The following is a 10,540-nucleotide window of genomic DNA, read 5'->3' on the forward strand; positions in this document are numbered from 1 at the left end:
ATATACCGCTCCACTCATCGCTGTTTCTGAGCGTGTGCTGTTTCTCGGAGGCCTTTTTGGATCCCCATTTCATGAGATTTTGCTCACAGCCAAGTAATGTTGCTCTGTTTTAGTTTATGTACATTTCTTTCTTTTTCTGTCCTTCCCTGCGACAAAGAAAGCTTACCAACTGAACACACCACTCCACTGAACAGAGGGATACTAGTTACCTCCTTATAGCTAACACTATTAAATGAAACATAATGATAGGGTTACTTTCCAGTTTATACTAGCTATATTTGAAGTGCTGAACAGTCTCTTGTGATTAGAGGCTACCTTAATGGTCATAACAAATGCAGAACAGCCCCATTATATCTACTAGAAAGTTCTAGTAGATAGTATTGTGCCAGTAGAGAAGAAAATGTAAAAGCCACACAAAACACTAAAAGTCCCATCATGGCTGATGTATTCTTAGGGTCTACATTTGTAAGCAACACAAAACTATTTAAGGTAGTATAATAAAGGATAAGGGATAATAGCCAGAAGCTGGAAAGAACCCAGATGTTCTTCAACAGAGGAATGGATACAGAAAATGTGGTACATTTACACAATGGAGTACTACTCAGCTATTAAAAACAATGAATTCATGAAATTCTTAGGCAAATGGATGGAATTAGAAAATATCATCCCGAGTGAGGTAACCCAATCACAAAAGAATACACATAGTATGCACTCACTGATAAGTGGATATTAGCCAAAAAACTTAGATTACCCAAGATACAACTCACAGACCAAATGAAGCTCAAGAAGAAGGAAGAGCAAAGTGTGGATGCTTCAGTCCTTTTTAAAAGGGGGAGCAAAATACTCACGGGAGGAAATACAGAGACAAACTGTGAAGCAGAGACTGAAGGAAAGGCCATCCAGAGACTGCCCCACCTGGGGATCCATCCCATATACAGACACCAAATTCAGACACTATTGCAGATGCCAAGAAGTGCTTGCTGACAGGAGCCTGATATAGCTGTCTCCTGAGAGGCTCTGCCAGAGCCTGACAAATTTAGAGGCAGATGCTCACAGTCAACCTTTGGACTGAACATAGGGTTCCCAATGGAGGAGTTAGAGAAAGGACTGAAGGAGCTGAAGGGGTTTGCAACCCATAGGAAGAACAACATTTTCAACTAACCAGATCCCACAGAGCTCCCAGAGAATAAATCACTAACCAAAGATTACACATGGAGGGACCCACGGCTCCAGCCACATATGTAGCAGAGGATGGCCTTGTTGGACATCAAGGGGCGGGGGGCTTGGTCCTGTGAAGGCTTGATGCCCCAGTATAGGGGAATGCCAGGGTGGGGAGGCCGGAGTGGATGGGTGGGGGAGGACCCTCATAGGAGCAGGGGGAGGGAGGATGGAATAGGGGGTTTCCTGAGGGAAAACTGGGAAAGGGGATAACATTTGAAATGTAAATAAATAAAATGTCCCCCCAAAAAAAAAAAAAAAGGAGTGGTAGTGGGCCCCATCAGCATCCCACAGGGCCTGAAAGACAGGTGAGAACTCCCTGTTTGTAGAAGGCCTTTGTGGTCATTTCTCTTTGGACCAGCTAATGGTCCACACATTTGTTTGTTTGTTTTTTGTTTATTTATTCATTCATATCAGGTCTTACTATGTAGCTCTAACTACCCGGGCCCTTGCAGTGCAGAGACCAGGCTAGTCCAATGGTCCACACATTTATTTATTTATTTATTTATTTATTTATTTATTTATTTATTTATTTATTTATATGGCCAGCCTGGCACTTGTAGTGCAGAAACCAGGCTAGTCTTAAACTCACAGAGGTCCTCTGGTCTCTGTCTCCAAAATGTTAGGGTCAATAGCTAGCCCATGATCTTTATACTAAAAGTCTGAAAAATCAAGTAAGAGAACCCAATGTGACTAGCCCACGTGGAGGAGAGGATCCACCCAGCCAAATGGGGACTGAGGAAAAGGTGGGCATTAGAGCCTCGGGACAAAGGACTACAAGTGTCCCATCCCAGGGTCTTCCCAATGAATAGCTACTGTGGGCAGGATGCCCTTACAGGTTCTTATGTTGCAGCTATAGGTGTTCTTTAGTGGTTGATCCAGAATGTTCCATTGAACAATAACTATAGAATATGCTCTGACCTTTGCTTTTAGTGTGGCAGAATCAGCAAATACCTTTCTCTTTACTTATTAAAAAAATAGTTCCTGGGGGTTACCTGGGCACACAGATGCTGGTATCAAATGCTAGAGAAGATGTACAAGAGAATAAGCTGTGCTTGGTTCAAAGTACCTTAGCCCCTTAAGCTGGTTTATCACATCCAGAAGAGCAGTCTGAGAACTGAAAAGGGCGTAGGCTTCCTAGTTTCTTGGTCCTTTCTTTAGTCTCAATAATTGCATCAAGGAAAACAAAACAAAACAAAACAAAACAAATAGGCTGCGAGTTTGAGACCCCCGTCTTCAAAGCAGCCATCTTATTTTCTGTAACAAGCTCTTACGGCCGAGATAAACTATGAAAGAGTCTTCTCATAGCCCTACATGTTATGTTACTGAGACAAATCCTGTAATTTTCCACTTTTATGAACAGTTCATCTAAAAAAGAGTTTTTCAATTTCAATCTTGAACATTCTATTTGAATCCATGTATATATCCCTCAATCATCTCCTAACCCCAAGCTCCGGAATTGCACGTAAAGGCCACACAAAGACCTGAAGTCCTTTTAAAACACACGGTCTCCCACAGAGAGGCCACTTCATTTCAGAGAACTCGCTTTCAATTAAAGGCGCGTCTACGTTACATTTTAAAAAGGTTTAAGAAATGAATGATTAAAATGAATTGCATTAACGGTTAAAAAAATCAGTTGCCAATAATTCCAGAATTAATAGTCAGGAGACAAAGGGTGAGATATATGGAGGAGGTGTCGGCCCCAAATAAATCTCCCGGACGACAAAATAGTGCAGGTTTTAATTTAGAATTGTGTCCCACCCAGGTCTGCGGTGATAGCATGCATCCATCAAGTTCCAGATGAAGACAAGAAGAGGGTTTTGTATGCCAGCCCAGAACTGAGTGAGGCTAAAGGTGCACTCCCACCAGGTAGAAGGAAAGAGGAGCCACGGTCTGGCAGATCCTCGCCTTTCCTTTCCCTCGTGCCCATTGGTCATTCTTAACTGTGTTGAAAAAGAAGTAATTGTTGCCTCAAAGAGCAGGCAGTCCGATAGATTCTCCCACGGTGCTTTAAAATCATCCCCTGACGATGAGGCTACCCAAGGGCTGAATTTAAACGCACCGCCATATTTAAAAACCGAGTTATTCCGAGAATGGCTGGTGTGTGAAGCATTCAAAGAAAGGAAATCTGCAAATCGTTTTTCTCTCTCATTCACGATCCCCTTTCACTAGTTTAAACCACCTGTATTTATTCTTGCATTTTTTATCTCCCTGGTTCCCTTCTCTTTTGTGTCATGTAAAAGTATTTATTTCTGCCGTTGAATTATGTCCTCTTTATTGCTTAGGAAGAGCAGCTTGCCTGTTATCTTTCATGGGTGGGAAAGTGGTACCTTTTGAGTGGTTTCTAGTCGTGGGTATTAATGCAGCCATCATCGGGACGGCATTATCATCCACTGAAGCCACTTCAAGTTCATTTGCATTGTACAATATGTATTTCTATATTTGTGTGGATCTAAGAAGAGCTGAAACTCATTAAAATTCAAGCTATACTCCCTGCTTAAAACTTCAGGAAATTCACCGACTGTCTCAAGTGTGCTGTGGCATCTTACCTTGAATGCGTTGTCTGTGTTTCTGGAGCCAGTGAGGAGCTGTGCTATAATGCACTATAGACTAACAGAAGAATTTACTGGGGTTGAAGTAAATTGTCTAATTATAAATAACAGATTAGGATGAGAAGGGGAAACGTAATGTTCATATGTGTAGTGAGTAGATCTGTGTTTAGGAATACACTTAGGAATACATTTGCCCACACTCGTTAAGGAGACTTTAGGGAACTGAGTAGTTGTGGGTTTGCAAGTATCAGTAGCAAATAATGAATGAAATGATTTTTTGGGGGGAGAAATGGGGCATGGGGGAGAGGATGAGGGGGGCGGAGGGAGGGAGGGAGGGAGGGGTATATGCATATTCTTGATGGTATGTGTGCATGCCTAGGCGTGTATTCGTTCCCTTTCCCGTTACCATGATAAATTACCCAGGTCAAAGGGATTTGTTCCAGGTTGCAGTCCATCGAACCAGGCAAATGGAGGAGACTGGAACTGAAACAGTCCTATCTGCAGCCAAGGTCAGAGGTGGGGGGTGGTGGCGAATGACTACATGCCAGGGCTTAGCTGGCTCTCCCTTTCCATCCAGCCTCTGAAACTGTGTCACCCACATTCAGAGTGAGTTTTCTCACTGTAATTTAAGCTGATTAAGAAAATCTCTCACAGGTGTGCCCACAGGCTAACACAATCCAGACATTCCTCAATGAGACTCTCTTCCTAGCTGATTCTAGACCATATCAAGTTGACTATTAAAACTAACCCTCATGGGGCTCAGACGTTAGGCACTTTTCTGGCTCTTCCATAGGTTCTGGATTCTATTCCCAGCACCAGCACAGGGTTGCTCACAATCATGGTAACAGCAGCTCCAGGGATCTTCCTGTCTCCACCAGCCAGCCTTTCCCGTTGGTGCTTGGATTCAAAGTCGAGTCCTTTCTTATGCTTGGATAGCAACTGCTTATCCACTGAGCCATCTTCCCAGTTCTTGCTTTCTGTTTTAAAAATTGGATATTTTGGCATGACTAGTAAGCTTCTTATTTCCTCAAAGATTTTTTTTTTTAAACAAAATGCTAGTAGTAATACATCCCTGTCTGCAATGATTTACAGGTTCAGATATTTGTAGGCATGATATGGGAATACATCTGCCAACTGTTTAACTCACTTCCTTCCATTCTCCTCTCTTCCTCCCTTCCTCCCCCTCCCTAGAAGTCTGCACTTGGCTCCCTTCCCTTTTCTCAGCTGTCTTCTAACATAGGATGCTACTACAGGAAGACCCTCACTAGATACTGAACAGATGGCAGCATTATGCCTTAGATTTCTGAGTGTTTAGAACTGTGATTAAATAAATTTCCTTTCTACATATATTACCTAGCAGGTAGCATTCTTTTAGGCCAACCCAAAATGGACAAAACAAAGCAGTATGCCAGAGATAAAAAGATCTTGCAGGTCTTGAGATAGCAGGGGAAAGATCGGGGGTTAGAACTAAGCACAGTGATCTGGGTGTTGTAAGAGGAGCAACAGCATGCTTGAGAAATCCAGAGGGAGAAGGGCCTAGTGAGGGAAGGGGCTCGGGCAACTAGAGATGGAACAGGTGTGAAGAAGAGAAGAAAGGAGAGGAAGGCATTGAAAGGGTAGTCAAGAAAGCCTGGAAACTGCAAGGCCATTTCAGGAATGATTAACTGATAATTGGCCAATGACGTGCAAGACAGGGCCAGTTATGCAAATCAAGCCTGGGAATTTAAAGAAGCTTTGCACCAGTCATCAGAGCTTAGGGAATTAGAGCCTCTGACCTCCAGGACAATGGGAAGTCCTTATTTCTGTGCAGTGGTGATAGGCGTTGAAGGATTGCTGAAAGGGATGAGAGGAGCAGAGGGCAAAAGGACTGTGTTTCATTCCCTTTTCACGTGTTTTATACTAAATTGAATTGAATCGAATGGAATGTTTTAATGAGAAGATAATAGAACTGATTTATCCAGAGAACTCATTCTCACCCGTGAAGTCTAACACTGGATAAAACATTAGATTACAGTCTGTGAGCCAGTTGTAATTTCAGAAGGAAAAGCTGACATGTAGTCCAGACTCAACTTATTTTTTTTTTCCTGAGAAATATACTTTTTGTAAAAGTCCTTTTAGATGGTTCCTTTTGTCCTATTCTAGGACTTTAAACCAAGAGGTATGTGGACACCAGACTTGGCCCTGGAACAATGGATGAGAAGGGGTAGTCAAAGGTCTGCGTTGCACAGGACACAGGCTCATTTGACAAGCCAAAATTAGGGGATTTCAAACAAGAGACACCATCATATTCAGTATTTGGCTTGCTTTACAGGCCATTTGGACCTTCTGTCCATCTATAAAAACAAATAATTAAGGTTAGATATAAATATCATATATATATACATATATATACTAATGTATAAATATTTACCTATTGATTTGCAAGATTAGATAATATATAATGGGAGACATACTACATACATAATGGAGACTTCTGTGTAATGGATATGTTTAGGCAATCCCTAATTTAATAGACAATCTTAACAGTTTTCCACAAAAACATCTATTGAGAGCACAAACCTGTGCCTCTTCCTTTGGGAAGTTGCTGTTTCATAGGAATGGTCCAAACATAGACAGGTAGAAAAGGCAAAAATAGGGCTTAGGAGATGGCTCATTGCACTAAGTGCTTATTATGCAATTACTAGGAACCTTGGTTCAGATGTCCCAAATCCACAAAAAAAGATGAATGGGCATTGACCCACCTGTAATCCTGGCACAAAGGTAGCAGAGACAAGGAATCCCCTAAACTAGCTGACTTGCTGGATTAGCTAAAAGTAGTAACTCTGAATTAAGTCAGAAACTTTGACTCAATATGTAAGGTGGAGAGCAATAAAGAAAGGCATGTCAATCTCTGGCATGCACAGACATATACACGTGTGAACCTGTACACGCATGTGCCCACATATCTGCAAAAATGTACACACAAATGCACATACAACACACAGAGATACATATGTAAAATCAGACAGAAACTCCTGGGGCCATTTGCATATCAGATAAGGCTCATACGAGAAACCCAAGTTACAGACATCATTAATTAGCTAATTAAATAATAAGCTGTTTGACTACTTTCAATGGAAAACATCACAGTAAAGTTACAGCTACTTCTCTTGAAAGCCAAGTTACTTACAATGGGTCACTTCTGTCCCCAGTTCACTCTGCATCTTATTACAAATCTAAAACACCTTGACAGTTTATGTTTTAAGATTAAGGTTTAAAAGTAGACCACTTGTGTATCGCTGAGAACTGTCCCTACATTAGGAGAAGTTGTTATGTCTACTTGACATGTGAGTACTCCAAAGCATGGTGTATGTTCACAGACTATGCTGTTTACATGCATTGTTCTGAGGTTACACATGTATTGTCTCATGAATTGTTGTAAGATTACAGTCATGTAGGTGTGAAACCAATTACATCCACCATTGGAGTTCATACCTTCTCTGGGTTGAACATTCTTATGATCAGTTTCTAGACTACCAGGTGCTCATATCATGATGTAGCTCTATGGAAAGCCTTCTATGACCTCTTCTTTCAAAATGAATGACATGCCTGGATTACTAAACAAAACAGTAAGGCCACTATAATTTCCATCATTACCTTCCCACTAGACCGGTCTGTGGCAGTGCAAGTTGTCCCTGTAGTATCTTCTCTGCTTTGCTAGTCAGCTAATCTTACTTTCTTGAACTGACCCATTGTCTTTGGATGACTGTACTCACGTGACCATGGCTGAAGAGGGTGTAATAGTTTCTTTGGAATTGCTGAAATCAAGCTACCAGAGAATAACCTAAAAGGAAGAGTTATTTGCTTTGGATCTTGATTTCATCCCAGAATAATGGGGAAAGCATAGCAGAACAGCTCTGTTCATAGCAGTGGAAATGTGTGCTAGAAGCTGTTCACATCCTGTTGAGCTAGGAGGCAGAGGACAGGGAATTGCTTTGCCAGCTTTTTTTCTGGGCTTCTAACTCATGGGATGATGCCACCTACATCCAACATTGGTCTTCTCACTCAGCTAATTCTTTCTGAAAACACAGATACACCCAGATATGTGCCTTATCATATCCTGGGTGATTCTAAATCTAGCCAAGTTGACACTGAAGATCAGAAATCACAGGAGAATGATTCATAGCTCATCCTTGGTAACTTTCCCTTCATTCTACATCAGCAGGCTAATAGGGATCAAGCACTATATTTATGACAAGCATAAAACAGCATTTTCATGCTGGAGATTATATCCTCTTATTGATACAGTTAGGACCTGAGACCAGTTTGAACACTTGTGTTATAGGTAAGTCTTCTGCAATGAGCCAGTTGCTACTTCCAGCCACCTATTCACTAATTTGGTCACAACTGCTCTGTCAAACTACTTTCCCAACTCATTTTCCTGTGTATTAAAAATTCTCAACCTGATGATATGGTACTGATTTAAAAGCCCTTCAAAGTAATTGAACTTCTGGCTATTGTGCAAGCAGCCCTAGTTGGCATGTTTGAGAATGATCATAAACAGGAGTAATTCCCAAGTAATTACCTCAATAAAGTAGGATCTTGACTTGTTGGCTTCACCATGGGTCTTCCTATAGGATAAAAGGGCTACCGCTTTAATCCTCCATCTGAAATCAATGAGTTTAAATAGCCTTGATGTGAAACTTTTTTTTTCCTTAGAGAAGCCATCCTCACTTTGAGTTTTGTCTTGCTTTGTCTTAGATGAAAGAAGATGGCTCACGATGACTCTACTGGAGAACCTAGATTGTTCTTTCTGGTTTAACTAAGTCCTTAACACTATTGCCCATTGTATGCCATTTCTCTGAAGTTGCACTTGTATCCCACTTATTCAATGTATGGATGCATGTACTGCGCAGATTCCCTATAATACAGAAGTATGCAAATTGGTATTTGTTTAGCTCTCACAAATTGGGTACCATTTTGATTATCTGTATTAATTCTCTAATATCCATAACTCTGTCATTTAGACATTAGTGTTATTCTCATTTTATGGAACAGGAAGTTGAAACTCAGAGCCACTCACAGCTACATAATGAAGATGTCTAGGGTCCAAATTAAGACCCAACTAGTTTTCAAACCATAAGGATATACTGTTTCTTTACATATTTTCAAACAGACCCTTTGAAGGTAGAAACTTAATAGTTTTCAGTAAAAAAGAGCATATGTTGTCAAACACAATTTGGAGACTCAACGTTAAAGGTAAATAGCTGGTCTAGTTCCAATTTAAAAAAAAAAACACTATTTCTTATGCCTGCTTTTCTAGCACCTATTAACATGCTATTTTTTCTTATTAAAGAAATTATATTTATGGGTAAGTATTTCTAGATTTGGAAGTCATTCTCATGACTAAATATTTGTTTGCTTGTAAGAACCCAGGCTAGGGCTTTGCTGCCAGTGAGTGTTCAATAAAGATTAATTGATGGCCTTGCATGTCTGCGTGGGTAGGATCTGCTCAGCTCTTCGAAAGTGGCACAAAAGATGTGGAAAGATGAAAATCACAGACCACTACCCCACCAAAACCATGGGTTTCTGAACTGGGCTCTTTGAGCTGAAGCATCCCAAAGGCTCAGATGCAGTAGTAGGAATGCCAGGCATGTTTTTGTTTTTGTTGTTTTGTTTCTTCTCTTCAGAAATAGCAGAAGGATGCTGTCCAAAAGAGACTCCGTTGTCATTTTCAAGACCAATATCAATTGTGAGAGAAAAATTGCTTTTTCTCATGAGCACTAAAGAAAACTAAATATTTTTTAATTGACACATATTCTATTATTATATACATAAAGAAGATGAGTAATAAGCCACATCAGATGGTTTATTCAAACTGTCAGAAGAAAGGATGAAGCATGAGTAACTCTCCAGAGAAGCGTCTGTGAACTGGAGCAGTAGAAAATGACAGCAAGCAGCCATACGTTCATTTACTACCAAGTCATCCCTGAGAACCTTACAGACACAAAGGCTGCTTCCCCTTCCAAGTTCATGGTGGGATGTTTCTAGAAGAGAGGAAGGAGGGCAACAATTCCAACTTACTTCATGAAAAGCACAGAGTATGGGGTCAACCTTGGGACTCTGGAGAGGATCCTGTCATTCTGAACAAGCAGCACTAGACAAACCCTAGCAGTCTTCCAGGATGTCAGGGTCCTTGCCTGAAATGTCAAATGTCCTAAGAAGAGGTTAGTGGAGGCAAGCCCCATCTTATTACTCTTCTCAGGTGGGGCTTGGTGCATTAATATTTTGTCAAGCTTATCCCAGCAGGGTCACCAATGGCCCTGATTCTCTGCACAGCTCTGGTTCTTCCTGCCTGTATGAGCAAGGTGAAAACTAATTTCTCAGGGTTGTCTTGACTCTAATATTTCACATTTGCATCGATGGGTTCACTCATAAAATACGCATCTTTAATAGGAAAACTCTTTGTGTTCTGAGCTTTTGATGAGCATTTATTTATTGCTATTAAACAAAAACCTTTTTATCCCCTCTACCAAACTCTTCTTAGTAATGAAAAGGCTCGTGGACTGAGATATCCAGGAACACCATAGAAGGTTCTGTTGCATTAGTATATTTCCTTCCATTATGGACATCACAGCTTACCATTTTCTCACCTCAGAGAAAGTTCTCTGAGAAATAACTCAGAAGGTGTTAGGAAGGTAGGTGTTGGTATTATGATCTGGAATGATTGTTCTCCATGCTAGCCAGTGGGGGAAAAATACAGAAACCAGGTAGTTCACATGAGCAAAACT

This window comes from Mus caroli, unplaced genomic scaffold (assembly GCF_978045245.1).
Source record: "Mus caroli unplaced genomic scaffold, Mus_caroli_1 scaffold_2, whole genome shotgun sequence".
NCBI lineage: Eukaryota > Metazoa > Chordata > Mammalia > Rodentia > Muridae > Mus > Mus caroli.